Source organism: Oryctolagus cuniculus, chromosome 9 (genome assembly GCF_051225735.1).
Source record: "Oryctolagus cuniculus isolate XC-2025 breed Fujian yellow rabbit chromosome 9, ASM5122573v1, whole genome shotgun sequence".
NCBI lineage: Eukaryota > Metazoa > Chordata > Mammalia > Lagomorpha > Leporidae > Oryctolagus > Oryctolagus cuniculus.
In genome coordinates this window covers 95,400,405-95,415,597 of record NC_142875.1, presented here as the reverse complement: position 1 = coordinate 95,415,597, position 15,193 = coordinate 95,400,405, and the positions used below count along the sequence as shown (strand labels likewise).

Sequence of the window (15,193 nt, the reverse complement as noted above, 5' to 3'; positions counted from 1 at the left end):
TGTCTCAGGTTCACTGCAGAAAGGAGAAGCTGACTAGGTCAAATATCATGGTCCTCAGATGGGCTGGGATCCTTAAGGAGAGGTAGTTCAATCCACAAACAGAGGGGAAGAACATTTTTCCATCCCTTTTCTTAGTCATTGCTAAGTCAAGCAGACACAAAGCAAGTAAGGACAAAGAAGTTTTGAACAATATGTTTGGACACAAATGTAACCCTGGACCAAACAACCTAGGAATCCACATCCTTTTCAAAGAACCAGTCATCATTTATGGAAATTGATTATACCATAGGCTATGAAGTAAGTCTTAACACATTTGAAAAAATCAATTCCACACAGAACATGTTCTTTTGCCACAACTCAACTATTCCAGGAATAAGAAGATAGCTAAAATCATTCTATATATTGGAATTTTTACGGATCAAAGAATAAAAATTAATATATTAGAACATAATTAGAATTGCACAATTATGAAAATACTATCTATTAAGACCTGTGGAATGTAACTAAAGCTATATTTAGAAGGAATGCTATAGGGGCCAGTGTTGTGGCATAGCAGGTAAAGCTGCCACCTGCAATGCTGGCATCCCAATGAGCACCTGTTCGAGACCTGGCTGCTCCACTTCCAATCCAGCTCCATGACAACGGCCTGGAAAAGAAGCAGAGGATGGAGCAAGTGCTTGGGCCCCTGTTAGCCACATAGGAGACCTGGATGAAGCTCATGGATCCTGGCTTTGGCCTGGCCCCGCCCCCATCACTGTGGCCATTTTGGGAGGGAACTAGTGGATGGATGGAGATCTCTCTGTCTTTCCCTCCCTCTATCTGTGTAACTCTGACTTTGAAATAAATAAACAATTTTTTTTAAAAAATCAGATATTTAAGAAAAAAAGAATGAATGTTGTAGTTTCAAGTGTTTAGATTACAAAAAATAAAAAAGCTGAGAATTAAGGTTGGCATTGTGATCCAGCAGGTTAAGTTACTGCCTGCAATGCCAGCATCTCATATAAGAGTTGCTTTGAGTCCTGGTTGCTCCACTTCCCATCCAGCTTCCTGCTAATGTGCCTGAGAAAGCAGCAGAATATTGCCCAAGTACTTGGGCCCCTGCTACCCACTTGGGAGACTGGACTGAGTTCTGGGATTCTAGCTTAGGCTGGCTCAGCTCAGAGCTTTGCAGCCATTTGGGGAGTGAACCAGTGGATGGAAGATATTCTCTCTCTTCTCCCCCACCCCATCTCTCTTTCTTTTTCTGTCATTCTGCCTTTAAAATAAATAAAATAAATCTTTAAAACAATCTGAGGATTAATGCGTTAAGAATGAATTTTAATTATATGGAAGAAGTTAGAAAAAGAATAACAGGATAAACTCATAGAAAGTAAAAGCAAGAAACAGCATGAATAAGAGTAGAAAGTAATAAAGCAGAAACCAAATATTACCTAAAGTAGATTAACAAAAACAAAAATTAATTCTTTTGAAAGACATCCAACATTTGTTAAGAAAAACAGAAGTGACATAAGTTGCAACATGAGAGACAGAAAGTACAACTAAAATGTTAGAAATGGCAGTGCCAATAAATCTTAAAGCATAGGCAGGCAAAAATACAAATTCCAAAAAACATAAATGTTTAAAAGTGACTTGGCTCCTATGAATGCATCCCACCTTTAGGTATAACAAAGAAAGGAAAACATGCTGACCTTGATCATTTCAGCATTGGTCAAAAAATACACCCAATTGCAGAGATGTAAAACTGTGAAAATGCACAACTTAGAATGGATGCACTGTTGTTTTCTTTAACAGCAACATTCTTCCTCTTCACTACCAGGGAGGTGAAGGTTTTGATCTACAGATACCAGATGTCCAGATATTTGGATGCAACGAATAATTAGTGAGGAATGCGCCACGCAGGCACAGTTGAAGTCGCAGACTTCAGGAAAGTTAGATATTTACTTTCGTGTGGAATTGCATGCTTTTCATAAAACGAGCCCCAGAAAAGCTCCCACGTATACGGGGTTATCTTACATGTGTCTCTCTTTGCAGAAGATGATGCCTCGCGTGCTTGATGGCTTTGCCTCTGGCCTGTCTCCATCTAGCAGACCTCCCAGGCTGGCAGGCCAAAGTGAGGTGCCGCTCTGTCATCGTTCCCTGCCAGTGGCTGGCACTTCTGCGTGTCCCGGAAGACAACCATTTCTCAGAGATCTACGTCTTGTATGTCTCTCCAGATGGCAGTGGGTGTATGTGTGAGGTGTCGGTGTGTGTGTGTGTGTGTGTGTGTGCACTAGGTTTATTAATGTGAAAGGCAGAGCAACATAGAGAGACACACACAGAGAAAGAGATTGTCCATCTGCTGGTTCAGATGGCTCCAACAGCCAGGTCTGGAACAGGCTGAAGCCATGAGCCAGGAATTCCAGCCTGGTCTTCTTCCATGGGTGGCAGGGGTCTAAATACCTGAATCGTCATCAGTTGTCTTGCCTTGCATGTTAGCAGGGAGATGGATGGGAAGCGGAGCAGCCGGGACTCGCACTGGCAGTCTGCTTTGAGATGCCAGACTCACAAGTGCCACAACACTGGCCCTCAGCTATGTGTTGGTAAAAACATTAATTTATTTACTTGAGAAGCAGAGAAACAGAGATAGAGGAAGAGAGAGAGAGAGAGAGAGACTGGTTCATTCCCCAAATGCTGAAACCAGCCAGGGATAGACCAGGCTGAAGCCAGGACCCCAGAACCAAGTCCAGGTCTCCCACACATCGGTGGCAGATGGTCAAGTACTTGAGACATCACCCAGGATCTGCATTAGTGCAAAGCCAGAATTGGAAGCAGAGCTGGGACTTGAAGCCTGGCGCTCTGATATGGAATGGAGGCATCTCAATCACCAGGCCGAATGCCTGCTTCTGAATGAGTTTCTAAATCTTTCTTGGGCGTGTGGGATTGCGTTTCAGAAGACCTCATCTTGTTGACTGAGTCCTGCAGATATGCACTGGGCCTGAGGCATGCATGCAGCTGCCCGCTGGAGGGCAGGTGGATTTCTTCTCTTCCCGTTGAGAACCCCATCTGATGTGGGCAGGCAGCTAGTGACCAATGAGGAACTGACACTGTCAGCAGCATCTGTGCTGCAGCCCCACACTGCCCAAACCCCAACCCGTCCCAGGACAATCCAATGTGGCTGAAGGCTCAGCACAATCACTCTCCATCGGTACCTGAGCCACACCTCTCGTCACGCCCCTGATGTCAGGACACTCTCCCGGAATCACCACGTGCATTCCAGCCCTGCTCCAAACTCCACCTCATCCATAGATTCAATCAGGGGTCACCCCAGGCACTACCCCCTACCCTATCAAAGAATGACCCCAAATATTGCAAATTGCAGCTCATTCTCTTTCCCAAGCCTGCCACACTCCTGTCTCAGTGTGTCCTATCCCTTTCGGTAAATCCTGCTTTCCCACACACCTCTATGCCCCCCCCCTTGAGTTCTTTTCTTGAGTGGAGTCAGGAACCTGGAATAATCCTCCACAACACATCAACCAGCAAGGCCAAGCCTGACAGAGGGGACGCTCTGTGACCAGTGCTCTCCCAGATTTCACTCTGTGTGTCTCTTCACTGGGCTTGTACCCCTCATATTGATGATCATGGTAGGTTCGGCACTTTCCTGAGTTCTCAGAGTCATTCTAGGGAGTCATCGAACTGGAAAAGGTCGTTGGAACCCTTGAATTTGAAGTCAGTTGATCAGAAGGGTAGGTGAACTGTGGACCCCCAAACATGTGCCTGGCATCTGAAGTGAGCATAGTCTTATTGGGGACTGCACCTTTAACCTTGTGGAGTCTATGCTAACTCTGGGTGATTGGGGTTCCTCTTGAACTGCAATACGCATGGATACAGCGACAGAGACGCTTAGTTTTCTCAGGTCCAACATAGCATCAAACATTTTATTTTATTTACATATATAATACATTTCATTCCATTTTCTATAAAAGAAAAATTGCGACTATTTTCTCATAGCTTTCATGCCCAATATTTTATGAGATGCTGCTCTCTGAACCTTGAGTTTCTTTTCCAGTCCTGTTTATGGCTTTGACTGCTTTGAGGATCTGATCTCCTCAGCCCCCAGGGAAGCGTGGTGGGGGGCTGTCCAACACCCAGGTTTGGGGACAATCCAGGGCTTGGCTTAGGCTGGCAACAGGGTAACTACAGGTTTGAGCATGAGTGAGAAGCACCAGGAAGGGCAAGCCAAGTGATTCAGCATCGGGAGACTGACTTCAGCCACCAGCTACTCATCCAGGGGGCAAGATCTGGAAGTGCTGGTGGAGCCTGTATTGGATGTGTCCCAGGAGCAGGTCTTCACAGTGAAGAGCAGCCTCACGTGGGTGGGGAGGGCTTGGCTGGGCACGGGAGGCTGGTGGGTCTAGTCCTAATCTCTCCCTTCCCCTCAGCCTGCTTCATCTGGGTCTGACTGATGTGCACTTTGAATAGTCACTATTCCCAAGAAGTTGCTCTAATACACGTGGCAAAAGTGAAAGAGAATGGTCCCTGGTGGAATTTTTGCTGTCAAAGTTCCAGTTGGGTTCAAAATCCATTTGCCCTTTTTCTTTCTTTTTTTTCTTCTTTTTTTGACAGGCAGAGTGGACAGTGAGAGAGAGAGAGACAGAGAGAAAGGTCTTCCTTTTGCCGTTGGTTCACCCTCCAATGGCCGCCGCGGCCGGTGTGCTGCGGCCAGCGCACCGCGCTGATCCGATGGCAGGAGCCAGGAGCCAGGTGCTTTTCCTGGTCTCCCATGGGGTGCAGGGCCCAAGCACCTGGGCCATCCTCCACTGCACTCCCTGGCCACAGCAGAGGGCTGGCCTGGAAGAGGGGCAACTGGGACAGAATCCGGCGCCCCGACCGGGACTAGAACCCGGTGTGCCGGCGCCACTAGGCGGAGGATTAGCCTAGTGAGCCGCGGCGCCGGCCCATTTGCCCTTTTTCTAAGAATTTACAGTGATGAAAGGAAAGGAAGAACTGTTAGACTTGCTCAACCTAATTTCAACTGTTATAAATGTTTGAAAGATTTGCAAAATGGTCTTCAATTTTTTATCATCCATTTATGTGAACATGCTTTCTCCTTGATGGTGACTATGGAGAGCCAGAACAGAAAGGTGGAGCCCCACCAGGTGGGAAACCTGTGAGGAACAAGACAGGTCCACCCGGGATAGCCAACTCACATTTCTGGGGAAAAGTTTCAGAACAATTGTATTGGAAAGTTTTATGGACAGTTCATATTAAGTCCTCTCCCTGATACATTGTGTCTCTTTTTATTTTTTTAAAGAATTATTTGTTCATTTGAAAGTCAGAGTTACACAGAGAGAGAAGAGGCAGAGACAGAGAGAGAGAGAGAGAGAGAGGTCTTCCATACACTGGTTCACTCTCCAAATACCTGTGAGAAGCAGCCTTACTAGTCCACTCAAAGGATGGACTCAGACACAATGTGCAATGAAAGCGAGACTTTAATAATGATCTTGCAAGATGGGTATGTGGTGGACAGCACACCCGGGGGAGACTACAGCGAGTTATTTATTTCCTAGCATGCAGGTCCCTCTTCCAGTTCCTTATTGGCTGAGTAACTACGGGTTACAGTCTTCCCAGCATTTGCTTCAGCTGTTTTGGTCACTAACATCCTGTTTGAGAACTTTCAGGGGCATGTAACCTAGCTGTCATGCTAGCTAGTAGTCTACTCACAGCTAAATATTTTACTTTGAAAATGAACCAAATGCTTACTTCTCACAACCCATAACAGCCAGGGCTGGGCCAGGCTAAAGCCAGGAGCCCAGAACTCAAGTGCATCCCAAGTGGCATCTTAACTGCTGGGCCAAAGGCCCACCCATCTCTCCACAAACTTTCTGAAGCCCCCTCATATGTGGAACCTGACAAATAATATTACATTTTATTCATATTACATCATTATGCCAAGAAAAATAAAACGCGGGTGTATCATTATGTCAAGAAAAATAAGACACAGGTATGCCTGTTTGGCACACTGGATAAGATACTATACCCTATATCAGAGTGCCTGGTTAAAGTCCAGCTCTGCTTCCAATCCAGTTTTCTCTTAATATGCACCCTGGAAGGCAGCAAGTGATGGCTCAAGTGACTGGATCCTTGCCACATGCATGAAAGATCCAGAAAGAGTTCCAGGCTCCTGGCTTTGGCTTGGCCCAGCACCAGATATTGTGGGCATTTGAGGAGTGAACCACTTGTGGAGGCTCTCTCTGTTTCTCTGACTCTGTATGTCAAAAGGAAGTTCATGGACAAATTATATTAAAAGATAATCCTCATCTTCCATGAATTTTTGAAGTCCCATCATATAGTCATGTGCTACAAAGCAACATTTTGGTATAAAATGGACCACACATATGATGGTCCTGTAAGATTATAATGAGACAGAAAAATTTCCTGTCACCTAGGGATGTCACAGCCATGTTAATGCCACAGTACAACACATTTCTCACGTGTAGGGTAGTGGTGGGATAAACTCACCTACTGCACTGCCAGTTGTGTGAAAGCACAGCACACATGACTATGTACAGAACACAGTACTTGATAATGATAAGAAATGGCTGTTACTGGCTCATGTATTTACTACACTTTTTATCAGTGTCAGAGTTTACTGCTTCTGCTCACACAGAACCAAGCTGACCGTAAAGCAGTCTGCTGTGTTAAGCCAGCAGCAGTCTCACCCATCTCATGGTTACCTTGTCTCTCAACTGCGTCAGTAGCCACCGTCCAGCTTTGTGTCTAACCCTCTTGGATGCTTGCACAGTGGTAGAATTGCCCAACAATTCAGCTATCAGACAGCATCCCAGGCATTCAGCGACACATGCATGTACCTGTTCCCAGGTCTCCCACACTTTGCCTTGTGGGTCTGTGCACACATCTCTATTTTCTATGAGGACTGCAGCAGGAAAAGCTTGGCCAGCCATGCTCCCATCATGGTTATGGTGTCCCCAGACCCAGATGGACTTCATGCAAGGGTCATTCGCAGCACTGTGACCTCCCTGTTTTACATCTGAAAAATCTCTTCATCTCATTCCCCATCCCAAGAGCTGTGAAATAATAATAGCAACAGCACTACACAGGCAGTCTCAGTGGATTCTAGAATGAGATGCATTAGTGAACACAGATCAATACACAGGTTGAATACACGGTGTAGGAAGCCAGAAAGAAATGCAGCGGTGTTGTATGAATAATGCAACTTGAGTGACAGTTTGGGTCATACCATCCTTTCAGTTTTTTAAAAAAATTTTATTTATTTATTTGAAAGTCAGAATTACAGAGAGAGAGAGAGAGAGAGAGAGAATCTTCCAACTGCTGGTTCACTCTCTTGATGGCTGCAAAGACCAGGGCTGGGCCATGCTGAAGCCAGGAACCAGGAGCTTCATCCGGGTCTCCTATGTTGGTGCAGGAGCCCAAACACTTGGGCCCTCTTCTGCTGCTTTTCCCAGGCCATTAGTAGTGAACTGGATTGGGAGTGGAGCAGCTAAAGCATGAACCAGCATCCACATGGGATGCCAGCATCGCAGGGGGTGGCTTTACCTGCTATGACAATATCCCCTCTCCTCCATCTTTCCAATGCCAGAGATGTGGTTTGGGGACACTGGAGGACTTGTCTCATCTGCAAGACTTCAGGCAGCAGGACTTTGGATCTCCTCTCATCAGCCAGGCACCATGAGGCTGAGCATCTTTTCTGTACTGGCCACTTGGGTTTCTGCACTATGCACCCCTTTTCCTACTTTCCCCTCTGTCACCCATCGCCTTACTGCCCCTGCTCTCAGCCTGCCCAGATGACAAGCCAAGTCAGGTGTTTTCCTAGAGGAAATCTGGTACCAGCTATTGAGAAAACTTCTCCATGCTTGTTCCCCAAGCAATCAAACAAAGAGAAAACAGTCAAGATAAACGGAGTGGAGTAAAGAAGGAAAGTGGCTGCGATGCCACTGGAGGCCTGCTCAGGTCCCCAGGGAGGGTGTCACTGGACGTTCAGATGCTGCTGCTAAGACAGCCGGTGCTCCACAGCTGCAGGATTCATGTCTGCACATCCTCCCATTTGCTTCTCTACTGAACATGATTAACTTGTCATTATTCCCTAAACAACACAGGATCACACCTGTTTACACAGCGTTTATATTGTCTTAGGCATTACACATCATTCAAAGATGATGTCAAGTAGGCAGGAGGATGCGAGTCGGTTCTATGTAAGTCCTACACCATTGCACATAAGAGACTTTGAGCATCAGTGGACTTGGGGGTGGGGTCTTAGAGCCATCCCCCATGGATACCCAGGGACCATTGCACCCTTCTGGAAACTTCTGCTCCTGGCTGGAGGGAGCCCTCCCTCCTGGTGTGTCTGGAGGGGCTGCAGAAGCCCTGCCCCCTGGGCTGACAGTGAGACAGGTGTAGAGGAGAACTGCATTCCCCAGCCCCTTGTGGCACAGGCCAAGGGCAGATGTCCCTGACACCACAGCCATGCTCAGCTGTCCTCCTGCCTTCCATTCATCCTGTCCTTCCTTACAGGCTGCTCCTCTAACAGGACACTGGCCCAGGAGTGCCCACCTCAGCTCTGCTTCCAGGGAGCCCAACTTGACCCTGAGCTTGAGATTTCCTGGACAAGACTCAGAATAGGGGGACAAGAAGAAAGGGGGTGATGAGGCTGGTGGGTCCATGTGAGTGGGAGCGAGGGTCTTAACTTGGGAGTGGCCACTGTGCACAGAGAGGAGAGAACAGCAGGAAGTTGTGAACAATGTATGCTGTGCCTCTGGGGGAGGGAGTAGAAGAAAACTGGTGAGCAAGACCGTGGGCAGATGGGTTCCAGAGCCCACGACCTCTGATGGGACCTGGAGATGTCGGAGATGCTGGGGTTAGGTTTTCGTCTTAGCAGCTGGGGCTGCGGCTTTGCCTCCTGAAGCCCTGGCTTCTGTGAGCTGCACGCCAGGGAGACTTGCTCACCTCCGTTGTCCCCTGCAGTCTGCCCTTCTGTGGCTGCAAGGACATTTCCCTGGCTGTGTTCATTTCATCTGCTCCACTCACCCGGAGAGCCAATACCGCAAACTCGGCTTCTTAGGTAATGGGTAAAACACAGTCCAAGAGCTGGGAAGGGATACTGGGATCCCTCTTTTATGCTGGTGAATTAAATGAGACAATGAGTGTAAAAGGCTTAGCACAATGCCAGGCACACAGTAAGCACTCAATATATGATAACTGTTGGGGATGACAGTGATAAATGACTGGTAATTAATCCTATATCTAGAGATATAAAACCTGGTAAGTTAAAGTTCCTAGCATGGTCACACTCAGTAGCTCTTGATTTTCACAGTAGCCCTATGAGACAGGTAAGGCAGGGTAGGATTTTTGGAACTAGAATTCCAGAGGTTTGGAGCTGGAAGGGGCCCTAGAGATTGTGTCCTCCAAACACTTCATTTCAAAAAGAAAAAAAAAAAACAACTAAGGTTCAAGGATGAGAGGATTTTTTTTTCTCAAGACAATACAATGAGTGAGGGGATGAGCCTACAGTCAGGTCCTTGTCTGGTTCTCTTTCCAGCAATGGGCTGAATGAGAAGGGCCAGACTGGGGATGGGACATCAGTTTGCTTTTGCTGTTACACCAGGTGAAATGTCCATAATTCCTGAGAAGGCCTTATTAAGTAAGGCATGTGCCAAGGAGGAGGTGAAGATGCGTTTGTTTGTTTGTTTGTTTGTTTTTTTGACAGGCAGAGTGGACAGTGAGAGAGAGAGAGACAGAGAGAAAGGTCTTCCTTTGCTGTTGGTTCACCCTCCAATGGCCACCGTGGCCGGCGCACCGCGCTGATCCAATGGCAGGAGCCAGGTACTTATCCTGGTCTCCCATGGGGTGCAGGGCCCAAGCACTTGGGCCATCCTCCACTGCACTCCCTGGCCACAGCAGAGAGCTGGCCTGGAAGAGGGGCAACTGGGACAGAATCCGGCGCCCCGACCGGGACTAGAACCTGGTGTGCCGGTGCCGCAAGGCGGAGGATTAGCCTAGTGAGCCGCGGCGTCGACGAAGATGAAGTTTTGAGAGAGATTTAGAAGCTAGTGACAATACCAGATCAACTGGTAGAAAAACAATATGGGGGAGGGGAGAGGGAGAGGGAGAGAGAGTGGCAGATGTTTCTAATTAGGGCAAAGAGTGATTAAGTGCAAATAGGTAATACTGAATAGAAAGCCAATGTTGGAAGGAAAATTAGGATACGCTGAGTTGCAATATTTTAGAACTTTGAGATAACTTTGAGATAAAAATATCCTTTAAAGAAAAGCAAATGTGGGTGCAGTGCAGACCATGTTTAGGAAGATATCTCAGAAGATAAACTACACAAAGGGAGGAGAAACACAAGGCCTCAGAATTGCTTAAAATCATGCTTGCCTGGGACTCACAGAATTGGGATTAGATGAGACCACTGGGTCTTCCTTAAATGAGATGAATGAGTTGTTGAAACATCTCGATAGAAAATTGCAAGGATTCCCAGTTCTCTGCCCGGGGGGAGCAATAATAAAGATATCTTCCTTAAAATCCCACTTTGTGGACAAGCATGTCTGTGTCCATAATTCTGAGAACATGAGCCGGGTTATCCCATGATGAACAATTCTGTCTTCAGCAGAAGAGCCAGGGCACCCAGAGCTGCCTAGAACATTCTCTACATTTGTCTTGAATAAGGAATAAAACGGACAGCTCCCCTCCTCTTACTAAAAATCCCTTTCAACTGGATGTCTTTTGGAGGCCCGAGATTGCTGTTTCACAGGATGAAAATAATCAAGAGAGATTAACCCTGGAGAAGGGGTAAGCCAAAGCAGCTGTTGAAATCACCAAGTCGTTGAGATTGTGCAGAGTTAATCTGTGGAGGAAGAGGTAAGAGAGGGAAACCCTGGAGTCATGCACAGTCTTGAATCTGCCTTCTCAGCACCCAGTCCCTCTCCTTAAGTAATAACATTGTTTTCACCGGGGGACACCTTCACTTGTACCCCCTCTGCCTACCTTGTTTGCGTAGGCGCAGCCCCTTATTGTGGGCACACAACTGGCCTGGGCACACAACTCAGTTATGGTGCATCAGAGCCCAGCAACCTGCTGACCACCATGGCTGATTCAAAGGAGGGGCACCAGAGCCATTGGCCCAATGACCCCCCCCCCCCCGCCGGGGTCTTTTGCTAAAAGTATTTGTCTGCTGGGGTTGCTGTCCTGGTAGGAATAAGAACTGGAAATTGCCTTTGTTCATCTAGTCACTGCAGAGAGATCCTGAGAGGGAAGAGGTGGTAAGCAAAGTTGTGTGGGTGCAGAGACGCTTAGGGAGCCAACCCTGAAGCCCACTCTCATGAACACAGTGACAAAGCTAGCTTTGTTCTTGGACTTTCCAACTGTCTGAATCAATAAGCTCCCTCTCCTGCTGCTATGATTTGGATGTTGGTTTGGATGTTGTATGTTCCCCAAAGGCTCATGTGTTACAGGCTTGGTCCCTAAAGTCTTATGTTAATGGAACTGAGAGGGTGGAAAGTAAATCCAGTTATGGTGTTTAAAGGTGGGGCCTTTGGTGGTGATTGGATTGGGTCGTTAGTGTGGAGCCCGATGATTAAATCCTGATGATTTATTGCAAACCACACAGACACAGACACAGACAGACATAGACAGACACCTGGTTTCCCTGTCTCCTGCCAAGTGATGCCCTGCACCACTTCTAGACTCTACCAGTAACAGGGCCATCATCATCCCTGGCCTTGGACTGTGAACTTGTGAGCTGAATAAACCCTTTCTCTACCAGGTTGGTTGCCTCAGGTATTTCATTACAGTAACAAAAAACTAACACACTTGGGAATGTTGGCTTTTTAAATTTTTTTATTTAAATTTTCCATTTTACTTTCTTTTCTGTTAGTCTTTAACAGATTCAAGGTGATTTGTACACACAATGCTAAGAACATACTGGTATTCTTTTCCTCCCTCCCTCACACCCCTCCTCCTTCTCCCATTCTTTATTTTTTAGTTTTTGAGATAACATATTTTAAATTTACATCACAGTGGAGCTGGCACTGTGGTGTAGTGGGTAAAGCTGCCATCTGCAGTGCCAGCATTCCATATGGGTGCCAATTCGAGTACCGGCTGCTCCTCTTTCCATCCAGCTTTCTGCTATGGCCTGGGAAAACAGTAGAAGATGGCCCGAGTCCTTGGGCCCCTGAACTGACGTGGGAGACCAGGAGAAGCTCCTGGCTCCTGGCTTTGGATCAGCACAGCTCCAGCCATTGTGGCCAACTGGGGAGTGAACCAGAGGATGGAAAACGTCTCTCTCTCTCTCTCTGCCTCTCCTCTCTCTGTGTAACTCTAACTTTCAAATAAAATAAATAAATCATTAAAAAATTTACATCACAGTAAAAATTTGCGATGTGGTTCTCTAACCTCAGTCTCTGCATTCTGTGTTGACCTACTTGTGATGATGGAATTGAGTAATTGATAACTCCAATGCTAACCCCTCTCTGGAAAGAAGAAGGTGGACAGGACATTCCCAAGCCCCTCAGAAGCTGTTTCTGGATGAGATTCAGGTTGTGCCCATAAGATGAGCTCCCGAGAGTCTTCATCAGATATCAGGTCACCTGAAGATAATGAATGTCAGGTGAGAGTTGACCTGGGATGGAGTCACAGAAGAGGTGAGAAGTCTGGGGTACACAGACCCAAGTAAAGGCAGATCTGTTTGTGCCAATAGTTGGGTGGTGGCTTTTCTTTTATTCTTCCTGGATGAAGCCTGGGCAGTTCTCTTGTTCTGAGTGCTCTGCCCTCCCCACTGTTATGTGAACTTCCCATCAAATGTGCTAAAGTATATTTTGCATCTGTCACTGACAACCTCGACCAATACCATGCAAAGGGCATATTTCTAGGCCAACAAATCACTGACATTGTCAAGCTTTGACCAGGTACTGTAATCCGAAAAAGACTATGCATTGTTGACTTGAGGAATGGAAAGTGAAGGAAGAACCACTGAAAAGGCACAGAGGGGCTGGTGCCGTGATGCAGTGGGTTAATCCTCCACCTGCAGGGCCAGCATCCCATGTGGGCACCGGTTCTAGTCTTGGCTGTTCCTCTTCCCATCCAGCTCTCTGTTACGGCCTGGGAAAGCAGTGGAGGATTTCCTGGGTCCTTGGGCCCCTGCACCCGCGTGGGAGACCAGGAAGAGGCACCTGGCTCCTGGCTTCGGATCGGCACAGCTCTGGCCGTTGCGGTCACTGGGGAGTGAGCCAATGCATGGAGGACCTTTCTTTCTGTCTCTCAGTCTCACTGTCTGAAGCTCTACCTCTCAAATAAATAAATAAATATCTTAAAAAAAAGGAGAGAGAAGGCACAGAAAGATCTATGAGGGGAGTATTTGCCAGGCTGTTAGGACGAGGATAAATCAGCAGAACCAACTGTGAAAGGGGAGTGGATGCTGAAAGCAGGCTACTGCACTTGGCAGATTCCAGAGAGTGGAGGGGCTTAACCCTAATTGCAGCAGGCTGCACAGCGAGTGAATAATGAGAAAATGCAGCAGATACAGATTATTTCTGCATAGAACAAGTTGTGGAGCCACAGAGAGAAGAGGATGGAAAGGTAATTTTCCAGAAGAGCCAATGATGGTGTTTTTTTTTTTTTTTTTAATCTGTCTTCCCTACTTACTACAGGGTCCCTGTGCAGCCTGGTGGAGGATGGCTGAAGCTGCTTTGCAGAATGAGAGTGCACACTGGATTACTCAGACTTCCCAACACTAGGGAACAAAAACCCTGCTCAGAACCACTGGAATTCGGTGTTCCTGTAGAGAGAAGTCAAGGGCAGGGCTGCATCCAGGGGTTCAAACAACGTCCTCGGAACTTGATTTATTTCCTCTCTCTGTCCTGTTGGCTCCAGTTCTCAAGCCCAATCCCTGGCAACCACTGTTTCAGCCTCTTAGGATCAATACAGAAGTCTCCCTTTGTTCCTGGTTTGCCTTGTGTGGCTTTGGTTCCCAGCAGTCCATTGTGGTCCACAAGTGTTACATGGAGAATTTCAGAAATAAACAATTCCTAAGTTTCCACTAACTCTTGTCACCGTACATAGTTGCAGTTACTCTGTTTTATTGTTCTTGTCACTAATCTCTTACTCTGCATAGTTTATAGATTGTGACTTTATCGTAAGTGTATATAGATATAAAGGAAACATAGGCTCCAGGCTGGCACTAGACATGGTTTCAGGCATCTGTGGAATTCCCTGGAATGCAGTCTCTGTGGGTAAGGGCAGGGGGACAGTGAAAAGGGAGGGAGGTTCCCTGTGGGGAGCAACTCGGACTAGACTGTTACTGGAATTAAGACTTATTCTATGCATCTGCTCTCCCACAATATGGCGCTGAGAAGGGAGTAACAACTTCTACGCAGCTGCCTCTCGCCAACTTGAGTGATGACCTGCAGCAGCTGATCCTGCTCCTGATTGGAGGAGAGCAGCGTACTCGGCGTGTGGGTAGCAGAGTTGGGATTGGTGGAAGAGGACTATAAAGGAGGAGAGAGACAACATGCACCAGGAACATCTAAAGGGAACACCTGAGCAGCCCCCGAGAGAGCCAGCCGGCGGTGTGCCGCTCCCCCGCTCCCCCGCGGAAGTGGGGAAAGTGGCAGGGGGAACCGCGTAGCCAACCCGGGAAGAACCAGCAGCAAACCCGGGGAGGGCCGAGCAGACAAAAGAACAGCGCAGGGTCCTGTGTCGTTCCTCCATGAAGAGGGGGAGCGACAGTTCCCTTCTGCAGGTCATGACCTGGGCTACACTCATTCTGGTGTTTTTTTTTTTTTCTTTTTTTAGATTTATTTATTTATTTGAGAGACAGAGTTCCAGAGAGAGAGAGAGAGAGAGGGACAGAGAGAAAGGTCTTCCATCCACTGGTTCACTCCCCAAATGGCTGCAACAGCCAGAGCTGGACCAGACCAAAGCCAGGAGCCAGGAGTTTCTTTCAGTTCCCCCAAGTGAGTTATCTTCCACTGCTGGATTGGAAGTGGAGCAGCCAGGACATGAACCAGCACCCATACGGGATACTGGAGCCACAGAAGGAGGTTTAGCCTACCATGCCACAGTGCACCGGGGGGGTGCACCCCAGTCTGGACTTGAGTGCATCACTTAAAAAAGAAATTGATTTATGTATTATTTATTTAAAAGGCAAAGAGAGAGTAGAGAGACACATAGACAGAGATCT

The 15,193-nt window shown here is 47.3% G+C and overlaps 1 long non-coding RNA gene across 2 annotated transcripts; it reads left to right on the top strand.

Annotated features, from left to right (window-relative positions):
* The first annotated feature begins 10,720 nt into the window (after window positions 1-10,720).
* On the top strand, window positions 10,721-14,000 carry LOC149124671 (uncharacterized). Of its 2 annotated transcripts, none has more exons than XR_016213763.1 (3): window positions 10,721-10,875; window positions 11,624-11,779; window positions 13,662-14,000. It is a non-coding gene; the product is annotated as an uncharacterized LOC149124671 (long non-coding RNA). The 2 variants fall into 2 exon arrangements; XR_016213762.1 differs by lacking the exon at window positions 13,662-14,000 and adding an exon at window positions 12,135-12,627.
* The last annotated feature ends 1,193 nt before the right edge of the window (window positions 14,001-15,193 follow it).